The sequence below is a fragment of the Talpa europaea genome (assembly GCF_964194135.1).
Source record: "Talpa europaea genome assembly, chromosome: 12".
Lineage (NCBI taxonomy): Eukaryota > Metazoa > Chordata > Mammalia > Eulipotyphla > Talpidae > Talpa > Talpa europaea.
Genome location: NC_140079.1, coordinates 4,502,285 through 4,520,338, shown reverse-complemented (window position 1 = coordinate 4,520,338; position 18,054 = coordinate 4,502,285). Strand labels below are relative to the sequence as shown.

Genomic DNA, 18,054 nt, shown 5'->3' with positions numbered 1-18,054 from the left:
CATCTAGGTGTCTCCTCTGGAAAACGCATATTTAGGAGAAACATCACCAAACTTCTCAATAAATTAAGACCCTGACACTTGTGCTATTAAATACTATTATATTCATTCACCTAGTCAATTATCTCCCAAAAAGCTTATTCCAGTCAGAGTTGAGGGTAACTGGGGCCCGCCAAGAAGCCGATGGTGCAAAGGAACTGACCCTGACGGATGCTGTTCAGATGCAGGGCAGTGGGCCACACTCGCTGGGGGTGGGAGTGCAGCCTGGTCCAGCCCTCACAGAGAGCAGTGAGGACGTGTCTCAAACAGTAAACCTGGGTCTGCCACCTTGATCCATTAATTACTCTCAGGCATTCATCCTAAATATTCAAAAAAATAATTTGAAAGAAAACTTGCTCTCCCATGTTTATGGCAGCACTGTATATTATAGCAGAAACATCCTAACATATGAGCAGATCAAGAAGATACAGTATATACACGCCATGGATACTCCTCAGCAATCAAAAAAGATTAGCTATGCCACTTGTGGCAACATGGATGGAGCTTGAAATCATAACGCTAGGGAAAATAAGTCATGAGAGAGATAAATATCAGAGGGTGTGACTGATATGTGGAATAAAAGTAACTAACAGATTAAGACAAGCTGGGAATCTAAGCCTTGATGGCTGACTACAGAGCTGAAGCACCAAGGGGGAAACCGGGGAAAGGGAAGAACAAGGCAGGAAAGAAGCACAATGGTCTGAGGTGGTGGAATATGAGTGAGTGGGTGTGGGCGCACTATGGTGGCAATTCCTGGTGGGGGTACCCCAATTCCCTCAGTTACAAATAAATATGAATAAATAAGGATACAGGCCAAAGTTCTTAGTTTTTATGCATCCAGTGTCTTAAATGCAGAGGAAAATATCAGCTCTCCTTTCTGGAGAGCTGATTCATTACAAAGGAAACCACTTCCTATTTTTGTTGTCCGTAGTGATGTTATTTCCAAATTTCACCTCCGCCTCAATGCACAGGACAAAATGCCCTAATCGTGGATCAGAAGAGACAGAGAGAGTGTGTGTGTGGCAAAATAAGGGAAATAATCCCTTATGACAGGTAAAGTGAAGCACATTAGACATTTGTCCCAAGTTGAAGCTGTCTTCTATAATCAAATACTCAGAATTGATATGAAATATAAGGGAAGGGAAAGACATTATAGTTTATGGAGGGATTAAATTACGGAAAATTTATAGGTGTGATACATAACACTCATGCTTAGGTACAGCACATGTAACACAATCTACACTGTAGAAACTCAGCAAATACAGCATGTCTCATGCAGGAACTTCCAAGGCATCAGGATGTCGGGGCCTCCTGCCAACCTCTCTCATCCCACCCCCTACCTGGAGGGCCCCCTCCTGTCAACCCCAACTTCTGCTTCTGTAACACTGCCAGGAACCCCCTGTACTGACATCTTTTTCTGGTATTTCCACAAAGCCAAATGTTCTTTTCATGCATATATTGTTGCCACGTGATATGGCCTTCATATAAAAAATCTCGTTGATTTCAGATTTTTTGTTTAAAGTCTCCTCATTGGAAGTGATTATACAAGTTTCCTCCTGAGTCTACCTCTTCATCCAACTCCATTATTTTACTTAACAATAATAATCACCATATGAAATATTATTTAATGAGACAACACACATACTTAAGAAAACTTTCTTGGGGCTAGGATTTTTTTTTTAACACTTATATTTGTCACTATTTATGCACAGAAGCCCTGGGGTGTAGGCCAGAGGTGCAGGGGGTGAGAGGACTCATCAGAGACAAGATTGGGGATCATGACAGGCAGATCTACTGAAATACACTGCTGAGGGGAGCAGCAGGGAGAGAAGAGAGGTCTGCTATGCCATGTGCGTCATCTCCCTGGCGGGAGAACACTCAGGCTGTCTGGGTGATAGCCTGACCTTAAATCCTAGGCTATAAGGGAGGTCCTAGGGATAGGATTTTTCTGTTTTTTCTCCATGATTCCAACAATATTTGGATAATATCATTGGTAAAACATACTTAAAAGAAAATCTCAGAAAATTTTCAAAGAAAATTTTGAATTGGAAAATATTTTCATTGGATGTAAGAATGGCTAATTATTTTCAGAATGAGGAGAAGGTGGGCCATTCAACCGCCTTGAAAATTCAGGTAAGAGGCACTAGCACAGTAAATGTAATTTATTAACTAAATGTTTTAAAATGAAATCACCACATTTAAACTCATTCCTTGATTGCTCTGCTGTGGTTAAGTTTACATCACTTCTGTCTCCATCCCCCAGGCTCACCAGCGACCTGGCGCCGGGAAACCAAACCCACCCCACAGCGTTCACCCTCCTGGGGCTCTCAGAAGAGGCCTCGCTGCAGCCCCTCCTCTTCTGGGCATTCTTGGCCATGTACTTGGTCACGGTCACTGGGAATCTCCTCATCATCCTGGCCAGCGTCACGGACCCCCACCTGCACACCCCCATGTACTTCTTCCTCGCCAACCTGTCCTTGGCCGACATCTGCTTCACCTCCACCACCGTCCCCAAGATGCTGCTGAACATCCAGACACAGAACAAAGCCATAACCTACATGGGCTGTCTCAGCCAGGTGTTTTTCTTCACATTTTATGCAGGAGTGGACAACTTCCTCCTGACAGCCATGGCCTACGACCGGTTTGTGGCCATCTGCCATCCCCTGCACCACATGGTCATCATGAATCCCTAGTTCTGCATCCTCCTGCTTCTTGCATCCTGGGTGTTAAGTCTTCTGCATGCTCTATTACACAGCTTACTGGTTTTTCGACTGTCCTTTTGCTCACAGCTGCAAATCCCTCAATTCTTCTGTGACCTGGACCAGGTGGTCCAGCTTGCCTGTTCTGACACCTTCCTCAATGAGCTGGTGATATATTTAGCAATGGGGGTTGTGGTGCTCATTCCTCTCAGTGGCATCCTTTACTCTTACTCTAAGATTGTGTCCTCTGTTTTGAAAATCTCCTCAGCGAGCGGCAGGTACAAAGCCTTCTCCACCTGCGGGTCTCACCTCTCCATGGTCTCCCTGTTCTACGGGACGGCGCTCGGCGTGTACCTCAGCTCTGCTGCTACCCACGACTCCAGGGACAGTGCAATCGCTCGGTGATGTACACGGTGGTCACCCCCATGCTGAACCCCTTCATCTACAGTCTCAGAAACAAGGACATAAAGCAGGCCCTGGGGAGGCTCTTCAGCTGCAGAGCAACTCCAACGTGACGGTAGCCGCTTCCTCAGATTGTCTGGTCGGGAGCAGCAGGCCTCACAGTCCATGAACTGAGTCATGATCCTGCCATCAGGTAGACATAACCTGTCATTTGTCTTATGTGCTGTTTGATATCAGTTTTTTATACATTATAAATATGTTTTCCGTATTTCCTTAATTATTTTTTACTGTTCTGTGTACTGGGTTCTGTATTACCCAAAGCATCGTGACAGCAAATTTTTCTTTAGTAAAATGTTTAAAAGAGGTAATTGGGTACCTAAAAATAATAGAAAGAAATGGAGGAAAAAATGTACAACTGTATCATATACAAACAAGCAACTTAACGATTATCTGCAGAAAACTCTTGTCATATCAAACTATCCATGAGCGTCCAGGGCTAATCCTCAGCTGTCCCTACTTCTGTAACTTTCTTCCTCCTTTCAGGGCTTTGTCATTGACCCCTAATATTCTTGGTGATGTCATTTTGCTCAGGATTTGTGTTTCATTTTTTCTTTATTGTGGAAGAATCTTTTTGGTTTTTATGGTCAGGCAGGCACCTGACAGGGATAAACTCCATTCACTTCTTTGGGAAGCTTTTTTTTTTTTTTTTATTCACTTCCATAATTGAATAATTCTGCAGGACAGAGTATTCTTGGTTGGAAGCCTTTGTATTTAGGATTATGAGCACTTCACTTCTCCCCTGTCCTCGAGAGTGACTGGGAAAAAAATCTGAGGAAAGCCTCCTTTCGATGCCTTTGCAAAGTCTCTTATTTTCAGGCCTTTTAAAAATTCTTCTTTTCCCCGATTTTCTATAATTTAACAGCGAGGTGTTATGGTGTAGTTCATCTTCACTTTGAATTTTGGGTGTTATCACTACATCCTGCACATTCATGCTTATTTCATTCTTTAGGTTTGGAAAATTCTCAGCTGTGATTATTTTGAAAAGCATCACTCCTCTCTTGCCTCTTCATCTTCTGGGTCATCCACTATTCTTATGTGTCCACTCTTCACTGAGTCTGACATTCTTTGTAGCATTTCCTTACTTGTCCTATGTCTGTCTTATTTCTCTGTTTTCCTAATTGGGTGATTTCGACACTTGGACCCTATATTTCTGCAGTCAAATGCTCTACCACTGAGCTATACCCCCTGGACTCTATATTTCTGAAGTGATTTGTGTTCTCTTAATATTGTCCAGTTCTTTGGTGACGACTCTCTGGTGCTTTGATCTACTTTCCAAGGTCTCGCTGCTGCCCGTCTGCCCTGAGTCACCTCCCATAACTCACGGGTGTATTTTATGTTGTTGCTCCATGTCACTGAGACTCCTCTGCTTCTCGCTCCTGTATTTATGAGCCAGAACTTCTGTTACTTTTTCTTCCTTCTGTGCTTGATGTTCCTTGATATCTAAGTATTAATGTCACCTCATTTCCAGGTGTACAGCTGGGGTGCTGGGGGTTAGTTTGATTGTTTCTCTTCTAGTTTACCTTGGGGTGAGGTGGGGTTGGGGAATCTGGGACTTAAATGTTGTCTCAGTTTGTTGAGAAGTGAACTCTTGTCACCTCCACCTCATCCCCTCTCTCTTACAGCATCTCCAATTGGTCTTCAGTTGTCCTCACCTCCCTCCCCACCTCTGTCGTGTACTTCCTGCCACGGATTGGGTCTCCTGGTGACTGGAGCAGGGTCTAGTCCACAGGGTTCAAGCTGTAGAATCAGCTGACCCTGATATGTAGGAGGTACCTATGTGGGCTTGTGCCCACTGCACACATGTGGAAACAGGTAATGACCACCATAGGCAACAGCCCTGCTGTCCACTGAGGGACCTGGGTTGCCAATGCTGCAAGTCTGCTTGATACGTTGCAAAGAAGTGCTGTGTTCTCTGTCCCACCCATCTTTTGCTCTGCTCTGGGATCCATTATGAAACCATCGAGGCTCTGCCTGAAAACTCTGATCTCTTAATTCTGGAAATGGGTGGAGATTCCTTTCCTGTGCTGGTCACTGAGATCACAGGTTCCCGGGGCAGAAGAGAATACACTTATACAGTGTTGATGGAATGTAAACGTGTGCATCTATTATGGAAAGCTGTATGGAAATTACTCAATCATTGAAGAATATGTTTCCTATGATGCAAATGTCTTACTTCTGAGTATTTAGCTGCTAACTACACATAAAAAGCACTAATTCCAAGAGGTGTTTTCCATCCATGTTCACTGCAATAGCCAAGAGGTAGAAAAAGTCCAAGTCTCCACTGATTGACAAATGTCCAGAAAGATGTGGTATATATAGATAGTGGAATACTATTTATATTTGGAAGAACAGAAGGATAAGAACGGAATTACCCTTTCTGAAACAAGCCAAACAGAGAAAGTCAAATACCATATGATTTCACTCATATGTAATAAAGAAAACAAATTAGCAGATCATGTCAATAAAACAAAATATTCTTTTGGACTATATAAGAACAATTAGTGGCTCACAGAAAGATGGGAGGAGGGAGGCAGTTCAATCAGAATGAGGACAATGGTATAATGAAAGATAAATTTAAACTTTTCGTAGTGAATTTAATGTCGCATACACATATGTTGATTAATAACCATGCATACCTGAAATTCATATATCGTTATAATGTAAGGTTACTTCAGTGTAATAAATGGAAATGTAAACTCACAGGAAATGGAAAGAATTTCATGGGAGTGTCTCCTTTAATAAATAGCTCTGTATTAAAATTAACTTACATTTCAAGGGAGAAAAACACATATAAATTGGATTATAAATGAAAGAGGAGAAATCACAACAGACTCAGTAGAAATCAAGAGAATAAACAGAGATTACTATGAACACTCGCATGCAAACAAACTCAACAACCTAGAAGAGATGGACAAATTCCCAGAATGATATAATCATCCAAAGCTAAAAAAAAGAAGAAATAGAACAACTAAACAGAACAATTACAAGCAGCGAAATTGAGGCAGTATGAAAGCACTCCCCACAAACAAAAGTCCAGGCCCAGACGGCTTCACAAATGAATTCTACCAAACGTTCAGCAGTGAATTAGTGCCTATTCTACACAAACTCTTTCAAAAATTTGGAAAAGAAGGAATACTACCAAATACGTACCACAAAGCCAACATTACACTAATGTAAACCAAACAGAGACAGCACAAAAAAAGAAAGTTATAGGCCAATCTCCCTCATGAATACTGATGCAAAAATCCTCAACAAAATCCTTTCTAACAGAATCCAACAATGCATTAAAGTGATAGTACACCACGATCAAGTGGGATTCATCTCTGGGCACAACGATGGTTTAACACATGAAAATCGGTAAGTGTAATCCAACACAACAACAACAACAACAAAAAATAAATAAAAACCATATGATCATATCAATAGATGCTGAGAAAGCATTCAACAAAGTCCAACAACCATTTATGATGAAGGCCTTTGAAATTCTCAGGATAGACAGAACATACTTTAACATGATAAAAGCCATATACGACAAACCCACTGCCAATATTATTCTCAATGGTGAAAAGCTGAAGGCCTTTCCTTTAAGATCTGGAACAAGACAAGGATGTCCTCTCTCACCACTGCTCTTCAATATAACACTGGAGGTCTAGCCAGGGCAATAAGGCAAGAGAAAGACATGCAAGGAATCCAAATAGGGAAAGAACAAGTAAAACTATCACTATTTGAAGACTATGTGATAATATACATAGAGAACCCTAAAAATTCCACAGAAAAACTACTCAAAATAATCAACCAGTTCAGATAAAGTAGCAGGATACAAAATCAACACGCAAAAATCAGTAGCCTTCCTATACACAATCAGTCTGAAGAAGAAATCAAGAACACCATCCCTTTTATAATTGAAACAAAAAAAATCAAATACTTGGGAATAAACCTAACAAAAGAGGTGAAAGACCTATACAAAGAAAATTATAAAACACTGTTAAAAGAAATTGAAGAAGACACAAAGAAATGGAAAGACAGGGCCTCCCTGGTGGCGCAGGCAGTTGAGCGCAGCGCTGTGAAGCTGCCCGCAGCCTCTGCAATGCTGGTTCGATCCCCGCTGGCCTTGGAGCATCCATATGGTGAGCAGACCTCTCGTCTCACCCACTGTTCCCCTCAGCAGTGTCTTTGCTTCGTCTGCCTGTTCTGCTCCCTGCTCTAGCTCTGGTGAATTCTCTCACGCTCCCGCGCATCTGGCCTGTACCCAGTACTTGTATAAATAAAAAACAAATCTTTAAAAAAAAATGGAAAGAAATGCTCATGGATTGGAAGAATTAACATTATTAAAATGGCCATCCTCCCAAAAGCAATATATAGATTCAATGCTATTCCAATAAAAATCTCAATGGCATTCTTCAAAGAAACAGAACAAATACTGATGAAATGCATATGGAAACACAAAAAACCATGAATAGCCAAAGTCTTAATGATGAAAACAAAGCAGAAAGGAGGTGTCACACTTCTAAACTTGAAGCTATACTACAAAGCCATAATAATTAAAACAGTTTGGTATTGGAACAAAAGCAGACACACAGACCAATGGAACCAATTAGAGAGCCCAGAAATAAAGCCACAATTATATGAACAACTAATCTTTAACAAAGGAGCAAAGAATATGCAATGGAACACAGACACTTTGTTCAAAAAATGGTGTTGGGAAAACTGGACCTCCACATGCAAAAGAAAATGTAACTAGACCACTACCTCTCACCGTGCACAAAAATCAGCTCAAAATGGATAAAAGAACTGGGCATAAGACCTGAAACCTTAAAATATATAGAAGGAAACATAGGGAAAAAACTACAAGACATATATCTCAGAAACATCTTTAAAGATTCATCACCCAAAGCAGTGATAGTGAAAGAAAAGATAAACACCTGGGATGACATCAAACTGAAAAGCTTCTGTACAGCCAAGGAGAAATTAACCAAAACAGAGAGACACCCCACTGCTTGGGAAAAAAATCTTTGCACTCCATGCAACTGATAAGGGACTGATCACAAAGATATACAAAGAACTCACAGGACTCAACAAAAACAAAATAAACAATCCAGTCAAGAAATGGATAGAAGAACTTAAAAGACATTTCTCCAAAGAGGAAATGCAAATGACCAACAGGCATATGAAAAAATGTTTAACCCCCTTATCATCAGGAAAATGCAAATCAAAACCACACCGAGATACCATCTTACACCAGTGAGAACAGCACATATCAAAAACACATGCAACGACAAATGTTGGCAAGGATGTGGTGAAAAAGGAACTCTTCTTCATTGCTGGTAGGAGTGCAAACTGGTCCAAGCACTGTGGAGAGCTGTGTGGAGGCTCCTAAATCTACTAAAAATGGAGCTACCATACGACTGGCAATTACACTACTAGGGATCTACCCAAAGGACACAAAAACACTGATTCAAAAGACCACCTGTACCCCTAATTTTATTGCAGCACTATCTACAATAGTTAAACCTGGAAACAACACAAATGCCCAGAAATAGATGACTGGATCAAGAAGATGTGGTACATATACACAATGGAATATTATTCAGCAGTCAAAAATGCTAAACTCAGGCATTTGCAACAACGTGGATGGAACTAGAAGGAATGATGCTCAGTGAAATAAGCCAGAAGGAAAAAGAAAAATATTGGATGGTTTCACTTGTAACAGTAATATCGGGGATCCAAATAAGACATCAGTGTGAAAAAAATAATAACGGTACAAAACACAACAAAGCAAAAACAGACAATTATAAATCAGAGACGTCCTGCAGGGGAGGAGGAGGGAGAGGGATCAGAGGGAGGGAGGGAGGAGCTCAGGGGACTGTGGTGATGGTGCATGGGTGTCTTAGGGAAGGAAATTCTATGGGGACTCAACCTGAGGGGATTGGGGAGAAGCAAATACTGTTTAAAAATAAAAAAAAAGTATTGTAATAAAATGAAATAAAATTCCTATATAAGACATTAAAAAAAAGATTCTAAGTCCATTTTATTTTATTTTATTTTATTTTTAAAGATATATTTTTATTTATTTATACAAGCACTGGGTACAGTCAGAAGCGCGGGAGGGTGAGAGAATTCACCAGAGCCAGAGCGGGGAGAAGAGCAGGCAGAAGGACCGAAGGACACTGCTGAGGGGAACAGTGGGCGGCAGGAGAGGTCTATGCACCATGTGGGACCCTCCTTCGGTGGCCGGGGAGCAGCCGGGGATCGAACCGGTGCTGCAGAGGCTGCAGGCAGCTTCGCAACCCAGCGCTCAACCGCTGCGCCACTGGGGAGGCCCTCTGAGTCCATTTTAATTATTCTAGAGAATGCTGATTGATTTCCCAGTGGACAGGCAACCTGGCTATGGTTGGATAACATAAATGGTGCTGGGAAAACTGGACCTCCACATGCAAAAAAATGTAACTAGACCTCTACCTCTCACTGTGCACAAAAGTCAACTCAAAATGGATAAAAGAATTGGACATAAGATCTGACACCATAAAATATGTAAAAGAAATATAGGGAAAACACACAAGACATATATCTCATTATACACGCCCTTCACATCCTTTGTTAAGGTTACTAACTGGGTATTGGCTGGTTTTCTGTGGACTGAGGTCCAAATTTTATTTAAAAAATTAAAAATATTACCTTAAAAATTAAGTAATGTTTCAAAGTGAATAATGAAGATATTTTGCATTATAAAATGAAATGTTAAATTACTGAATTATAGGACTCAAAAAATTAGGCATACATTCTGTATGGATCCCTTTATACATAATATATAAAACATGACACAAGCTTCAACTGCTTTCTTATATTATTTTTATAAAAGATGCCCCTGAATCTGTTTTCTTGTGTCTATTAGTGTGGGAAGAATAAACCAATATTCAGCTGGGTGTTTTGAAAATTAAATACATAGAAATAGATTGTATTATTTTAGGATGAGTTCCATTTATGTCCAATTTTTAGGCTTTTCAGCGTACATGGATGTTGGATCTAACTGAAACAATAAACCAGTTCAGTTAAAGTGGCAGGATATAAACAAACAAAATCAGCTGTTTTCCTATATATAAACAATGAGTTAGAAGAAGAAAAATTAGGGACCTCCCTGGTGGCGCAAGGGGTTAAGAAACAACTTATGAAGCTATCTGCAGCCACTGCAGCATGAGTCTGATCCCCGACCGTCCAGGGAGCAACCCACATGGTGCAGCAGATCTCTCCTGGCAAGCCCTCTGCTCCCATTAGCAGTGTTTCACAGTAGATCTACCTGTTCCGTTCCCCACTCTGTCTCTGGTGAATCCTCTCACCCCTTACACTACTGGCCTGTACCCAGCTCTTGTATGCATACATAAATAAATATTTTTTTTAAAATGAGAAGATGAAAAATTATGTAATAGATCCCATTTACATCACACCAAAATAAATAAAAGTTAGATATCTAGTTAGTAAACTTAACAAAGGATGTGAAGGGTTTGTATAATGAAAATTATAAGACTCAGTTAAAATAAATAGAATAAGACACAAAGAAATGGTAAGTTATTTCTTGCTCATGGATTAGAAAAATTAGCGTGGTCTCAATGAACATCCTTCACAAAGCATCATCCAGAAAATGAAAAAAAAGGACTTTGTGGTAAGACCCAAAACCATAACACACATAGAAGAGAACTCTGCAACATAAATTTCAGATGTGTTCCTGGAATCATCTCCAGCAGCAAGGGAAACAAAGGAGAACATAAATAATTGGGCCTGTATTAACCCAAATACTCTGTACAGTCCAAGAAAACAGCACTACAGCAATAAGACACCTACTTAAGGGGAGGGTGTATCTGACCAGCATAATGCTGAAAATTAAAGACATAGGAAGAATCTGAGCTGTTGAGGTCCTTCCTCTCCTGTTCCACAACAACAGACACAGACGGGTCCAGTTCACTGTGAGGTGCACAGCTGGTTGGGAGACATCTGTCCGGAGAGAGAGGCTTCAGGCCAAGCCCCGTGTGCCACTGGATTGTCTGATGTAACATCCAGTTATTTCCCGGAACGTGCCTAACTTGCAAGTGACCTGCTGGGGTATGAAAACATCCTACTGTGTTGTGTCGCAACAATGTGAACACTGAGGACAAGAAAGTGGACAGTAAGGATGAGGAGATTTTCAGTACTGAGGTGAGTCTTCACAGGTCACCACAAGCCCTTCCTCTGGCTGCTAGAAGAGCAACAGGCGACCCTCACTTGGAGTTTGTTGTGGCGCCTGCTCCTGCCTCCCCGGGGCTGTCACGGGCCCTGCTTTGGCAGTGAAGACTGGGCACGATTCAGAGGTTGCTCAGACAACTGCTGCTCGGATGACATGGTGACCTGTGAGGATGGGACGCCCGGTGTCAGGAGTGGACTGTTGTGGGCAGCACCTCACGCTGGAAGCAGGGAAGCGTGTTAGCAGCTCCCTGAGCTCTAAGCAGGACACGTGCTTAGTCTCAGGGGTCAGAGGAGGCGCACGGGCTTCAGATTGAGTGTGGCAGTTGCCAAAATCTTCACTCTTTGGCCCTGCACATTTAGCTGGTTAGGAACACAGGCGTTTCCTTCTGGAGTTTCAAACACAAGGCTGCTGCAGTCACGTCAGTGTAAAAACAAAGAAGAAATTCCTATTTGCTTTTGCAAAAGTGCCATGAAAATAAGGAGTATGGAGTCTAAGGTGTTATATAGAAGGCTCGGTTCGCTGCTTTATGAGAGGGAAATAGCACCACTAGACAAATGATGTGGGGTCTTTGCCCCCAACACATTTGTGCCTTGATGATCCAGGCACCGAGTCAAGTTGGGTTCCTCAGCACAGATTTAAAAAAAAAAAATTATTTTATCTATTTTTTACATAATTTTTCCCTTTTGCACAATGTTTGCATTTTCATCTTGATTATAGTCCCCATACAATTCCCACCACATTTTGAAAACTTGCACACAGAATTAGAACAGGTGCTGGGTGGTTACAACATGAAGGCCGGGAGTAACAAAACTGGATGCACTTGACATCTAATCTAGTCCCTTGGGATCAGAAAATCATTAAGAAACTTTCCTTTTGCCCAATCCAGTGTCCACAGGGAAATCATGAGCTCAGAGCTTGGGGCAGGAGAGTGAGGTCTGGCTAATGAGACCGCGTGGAGGGCGGTAAATACCCTGTCTCCCTCGGTCCCTCAGACTGTCCAACCCGGGACCGGAGAGGACATGATTCCTGTCTGTGGAGCCCGACCTCTGCCCAGGGACCAGCCCTTGGCACCCTCCTGAGATCCTGTCTGTGACACAGCCCAGATCCATCCTCAAGCGTCCAGGGGGTCTCAGACGCTACATGGAGAAGCCCCCCTCACAGCCCCCACCCAGGTGAGTCTCAGAGCCCAGCAGGCACTTGTGACAGATCCAGGGAAAATGCAAACTGAGAAGTTCTGCCTCAGGTCACAGAGATCAAACCAGGCCCAGGGACAAGAGGTTCCCTTGTTCTCTTGCTTGACTGACTCACCATTTTATAATTAATATACTTATTTTTTGATCAAAACTGTCCACTGCTCTCAACACTACAGAGATGGTGCTGACAGTGAAGAGACAGGAAGGAAAATCTGTTAGGATGAGACTGAAGGGGTGAGTGGGGGCTTAACGTGGTTCCCGCAAAGATAGGAAAGAGCCCAGGTTTGGAGTTGAGGCAGCAGGAAGGGGATGACAGGAGTGACGGGGTGATGAGCAGGGCGTCTGTGTTGGAGAGATCCAGAGTAATGGAGGCAGATGACCTCACAGAGCAGCTGAGGAGAGGAACAGTGTGTAGTGTCCCTCACAGCAGGTGCTCACAGAAGTCATCCTTTTTCTTTAGTGTCCATTGGGGGAGACTAAAGAGTTTAACTTTGTAACCACTCTAGCATGGGCAAATCTGCATGGCTTTGCTTGTTAGAATTTTGCTCTTTTCAACTACAAATTGTTTTCATTCTTACAGTTTACTTACTTGCAGCCTGAGGTTTTATCTGGTTTTCTTTCAAATATTGAAATAGAATGGGAGTTTTTCACAATAAATACATGGCAGTTAATTCTCCCATATATGTAGAGTTTGTTGTACAAAATGGTTGAAAGTTTTCAATTTGTGTGTCGGCCTCAGTCGATCCTTTGTGTCCCACTATCTATGTCAAACACAGGCTGTTCTTGCAGTCTTAGTAGTGCTAAACCTAGTATACACATTGTGTTCATGTCACATCTGTGTTTCCTCATTACTATGTCTCTTCACATGTGTGATGTGATCTGTTGTATTTTCATTGATATTTAGTTGACATGAAACAGTGTGAAAGTTGGAGACAAACATGTTGACTGGATATAGTAATCTACTACAATATGATGACCACTGCAGCACTAGCTGACACCTCCTCAATACACACAATTAATATTTATTTTTGTCACAAAACGTTTCAGAAATAATCTCTTCACAACTGGGAAGTTTGCAGGAAAGCACGGCTGACTGTCACATGCAGTGGATTTGCAGAACCTTGTTCATTCAGTAGCTTCCAATGTGTGTCCTGGAACAACTTTTTACAACTGTCCCACCCCGGTCCCTGTCACCAATTTAAGTCTGTTTCAGGAACGCACGCAGAAGTGATAGCCAGTATTTGTAGTTCCTCCACTTCTATCACGTAGCAGAATGTTCTTAGGTGCCTGTGTGGTGGCAAAAGCACAGTTGCCTTCCTTCTCTTGACTGGATATCATGTGATATTTTACTATATAGAATGTGTATTATAACAACACCATATCCTGTGTGTGTGTTACTCATTACATGTTTTACATAACCCATGTATATTCATTTGGACAGTAAGAGCAATCGTTTACACATATAAAACAGCGCATATATTTTTTATATCAACATATGTACACATTATGTTCTTTATTTGTCATGATGGACTTATAGGTTATTTCTACATTTTGCTCACTAAGCAAGGGGGTGCTAATAGCTTTTCAATGTCATATACTCATTTCCATTGTACATGTATGAACAGATCATGACGGAGCACATAGAAATAGTGCATGTGGGATATGATGGTCTCAGGAATACACAACATGGAGGAAAGGGACAGACTGCTGTGGCACCAGCAATAAACATGGATCTGCCATATGACCCAGTAATTCCACTCCTAAGTATCTGTCCACAAAATTCAAAAAATTAATTTGAAATAAAACTTGCACTCCCGTGTTTATTGCAACACTACATATTATAGCTGAAACATCTGAACATATGAACAGAGCAAGAAGATGTAGTATATACACACAGTGGAATACTACTTAGTCATGAAAAAGATAAATGTATGCCATTTGTGGCAACATGGATGGAAAGTGAAATCATAATGCTAAGTGAAAATGTGTCTTGAGAATATTAAAAATCAGGTGATGTGATCACTATCTGGAATAAAGTAACTAAATGAACAGATTAAGATAAGGTGGGAATCTGACCCTTGAGGGTTGACCACAGAACTGAACCACCAAGCAGGGAGGGCTGGGGGAAGGGGAAACAACAAAGAGGAAAGGATGCACAGTGGTCGGCGGTGGTGGAACATGGGTGAGTGGGTGTGGGTGCACTATGGTGGCAATACCTGGTAGGGGTACCCCAATATTCCTTCAGTTACAAATAGATATGAATAAATAAGGATACAGGGCAAGGTTCTTGATTTTTAGATAACCGGTGTCTTAAATTACAAAGGAAAATAACAACTTTCTGTACAACAGTTCTGGACAGCTGATTTTTGAAAAGTAAAACACTTCTTACTTTCGCTCTCCATAGTGATTTCCAAATCTCAGCTCTGCCTCCATGCAGAGGACACAAGGCCCTAAGCGCGGATCGGAAAGTGTGTGTGTGTGGCTGAAATAAGGGAAATAACCTTTATTACAGGTAAAGTGAAGACAGATGAGACATCTGTGCCAGTGGAGCTGTCTTCTGTAATCAAACATTCAGAATTTAGCTGAAATGGAGGGAAAACATTGTATTTTATGTAGGGATTCAATGACGGATCATTTATGCATGTAATACATAATGTTCACACTTAGGCACAGCACACGTAACACAATCCACATCTAGAAGATCAGCAAATGTACAACTTCATGTGCAAGGACCTCACTCGGCAGCAGGATGTCGGGGCCTCCTGCCCACTCTCTCACCTCACCCCGAACCTGCAGCGCCCCCTCCTGTCACACCCCTGCTTCTGGGATCTGTAACTGCGCCAGGAACGCTCCTGTACTGACATCTTTTTTCTGGCTGTTCCCCAAACCCAAATGTTCTTCACATGCATGTATTGTTGCCACGTGATATCTCCTTTATATTAAAAATCCTGGTGACTTCACATTTTTTTTTCCAAGTCTCCTAATTGGAAGTGATTATACATGTTTCCTCGAGATTCAACCTCTTCATCCAACTCCAGTATTTTACTTAACATTAATGATCACCATAGGAAATATCATTTACCGAGATGACAAACATAATTAGAAGAAAACTTGTTTGGGGCTAGGATTTTTCTTTTTTTAAAAAAATAGATTTATTAATTATTTATGCATAGAAAAACTGGGGTGCAGGCCAGAGGTGCAGGGGGTGAGAGGATTCACCAGAGATAAGAATGGGGAGCAAGACATGTTGAGCTACTGAAAGCCACTGCTTCGGGGAGCAGAGGGGAGACAGGAGAGCTCTGCCGCACCTTGCGGGTCAGCTCCTTGGCTGGGGATCAAACTCAGGCAGTCCTGGTGGTTGCCTGAGACTTAACCCCTAGGATGCTAGGGTGGCCCTAGGGCTAGAATTTTTCAATGTAGTCTCACTGCTTTTTCTCCTTGATTCCAACAATATTTGGATAATGTAATTGGTCCAATGTATTTAAAAGAAAATATTAGGACATTTTCAAAGAAATGTTGACTTGGAAAAATGTTTGGATTAGATGAAAGAATGGCTAATTATTTTCAGCATCAAGAGAAAGTGAATAATGAATAGCCTTGAAAATTTCAGGTTAATTGGGCCTCCCTGATGGTGCAGAGGGTTAAGCACAGCACTGTCAAGCTACCCATGTCCACCTCAACATGAGTTTGATCCCTGGCCAGGGAGCTACCCACATGGCACAGCAGACCTCTCCCATCTCCCCGCTGCTCCCCTCAGCAGTGGATTTCAGTCAATCTGCCTGATTTGCTCTCTACTCTTGTCTCTGGTGAATCCTCTCACCCCCCATATCTCTGGCCTGTACCCCAGCACTTGCATGTATAAATATATGAATCTTTAAAAAAACGAAAATTTTAGGGCCTCCCCTGTTGGTGCAGGCAGTTGAGCGCTGCACTCTGATGCTGTCCGCAGCTTCTGCAGTGCCGGTTTGATCCTGGACGGCCGGCAGGGTCCCACATGGCACAGCAGACCTCTCCTGTCACGCCCACTGCTCCCCTAAGCAGTGTGTTTTGTCAGTCTGCCTGTTCTGTTCCCCCTCTGTCTCCAGTGAATCCTCTCACCTCCTGTGCATCTGGCCTGTACCCCTGTTCTTGTATAAATAAATAAATCTTTAAAAAAAATAAAGAAAATTTCAGATAACAGGTACTATCTCGATGAGATGAAATACATTAACTGAATGTATTAAAATAAAATCATGCCATTTAAACTCTTTTTTTATACTTTAAAATTTTTATTTATTTTTATGTATTTTTACATCATCCTTCATTTTTTTCAATGTATGCTTTCTCATCTCAGTTACTGTCCCCATGAAATTTCCACCATCAATTGACTCATGTCCCATCACCGCAGTCCCTTGTGCTCTTCCCACCCGTTTTGATCCAACTACCTTCTCCCCTCCTGCAGAATGTCTCTAGTTTATAGTTGCTGGTTAATATTGATTTTCACTTTATTATAATAACTTTTGTCCCTGATCCCCTTATTTGTATCCTGTACATTCATCCTGTAAGTGAAACCACTCTGTATTTTTCATTTTCTTTCTGGCTTATTTCAAGAGCATGATCCTTTCCAGCTCTACCCATGTTGCTGCAAACTGCATGAGTTCATCTTTTTTGATTGCTGAGTAATATTCCATTGTGTATATGTACCACATCTTCTTGATCCAGTTGGCTATTTTGGGGCATCTGGGTTCTTTCCATAGCTTACATACTGTAAATAGTGCTGCAATAAACATAGGGGTGCATAGGTGCTTTGGAATAATATTTTTGTGTCCTTTGGGGTAGATACATAGGAGTGAATTGCTGGATCATATGGAAGCTCCTTCTTTAGCAGGTTGAGGAACCTCCACACAGCTTTCCATAGTGATTGGCCCAGTTTTCACTCCCACCAGCAGTGCAGGAGAGTTCCTTTAACAAAAACAAAGAGAAGGCCTACAGATTGGGAGAAAATTTTTGCACACAATACGAATGATAAGGGAGAGAACACAAAGATCTACAAAGAGCTGAGGAAACTCAACAAAAATAGAGTCAACAACCCAGTCAAAAAATGGGCAGAAGAGAAAAAAAGAGACTTTTCCAAAGAGGAAAAGCAAATACCCAGCAGGCATAGAAAAAATATTGAACATTACTTGTAATCAGGGATATGCAAATCAAACCACATTGAGATACCATCTTACCCCAGTGAGAATGGCACATATGTAAAAAACAAGCAACAACAAATGTAGGTGAGGATGTGGAAACAAACTCATTTCTTGATTGCTCTGCTGTGGTTAAGTTTACATCGCTTCTGTCTCCATCCCCCAGGCTCACCAGCGACCTGGCGCCAGGAAACCAAACCCACCCCACAGCCTTCACCCTCCTGGGGCTCTCAGAAGAGGCCTCGCTGCAGCCCCTCCTCTTCTGGGCATTCTTGGCC

At 41.8% G+C, this 18,054-nt stretch overlaps 1 pseudogene across 1 annotated transcript; it reads left to right on the top strand.

The window, feature by feature from the left end:
- The first annotated feature begins 1,334 nt into the window (after nt 1-1,334).
- Nucleotides 1,335-3,250, top strand: LOC311180638 (olfactory receptor 7A5-like; annotated as a pseudogene). Its single transcript has 2 exons — nt 1,335-1,456; nt 2,300-3,250. The product of its transcript is annotated as an olfactory receptor 7A5-like (transcript).
- Nucleotides 3,251-18,054: the final 14,804 nt, after the last annotated feature.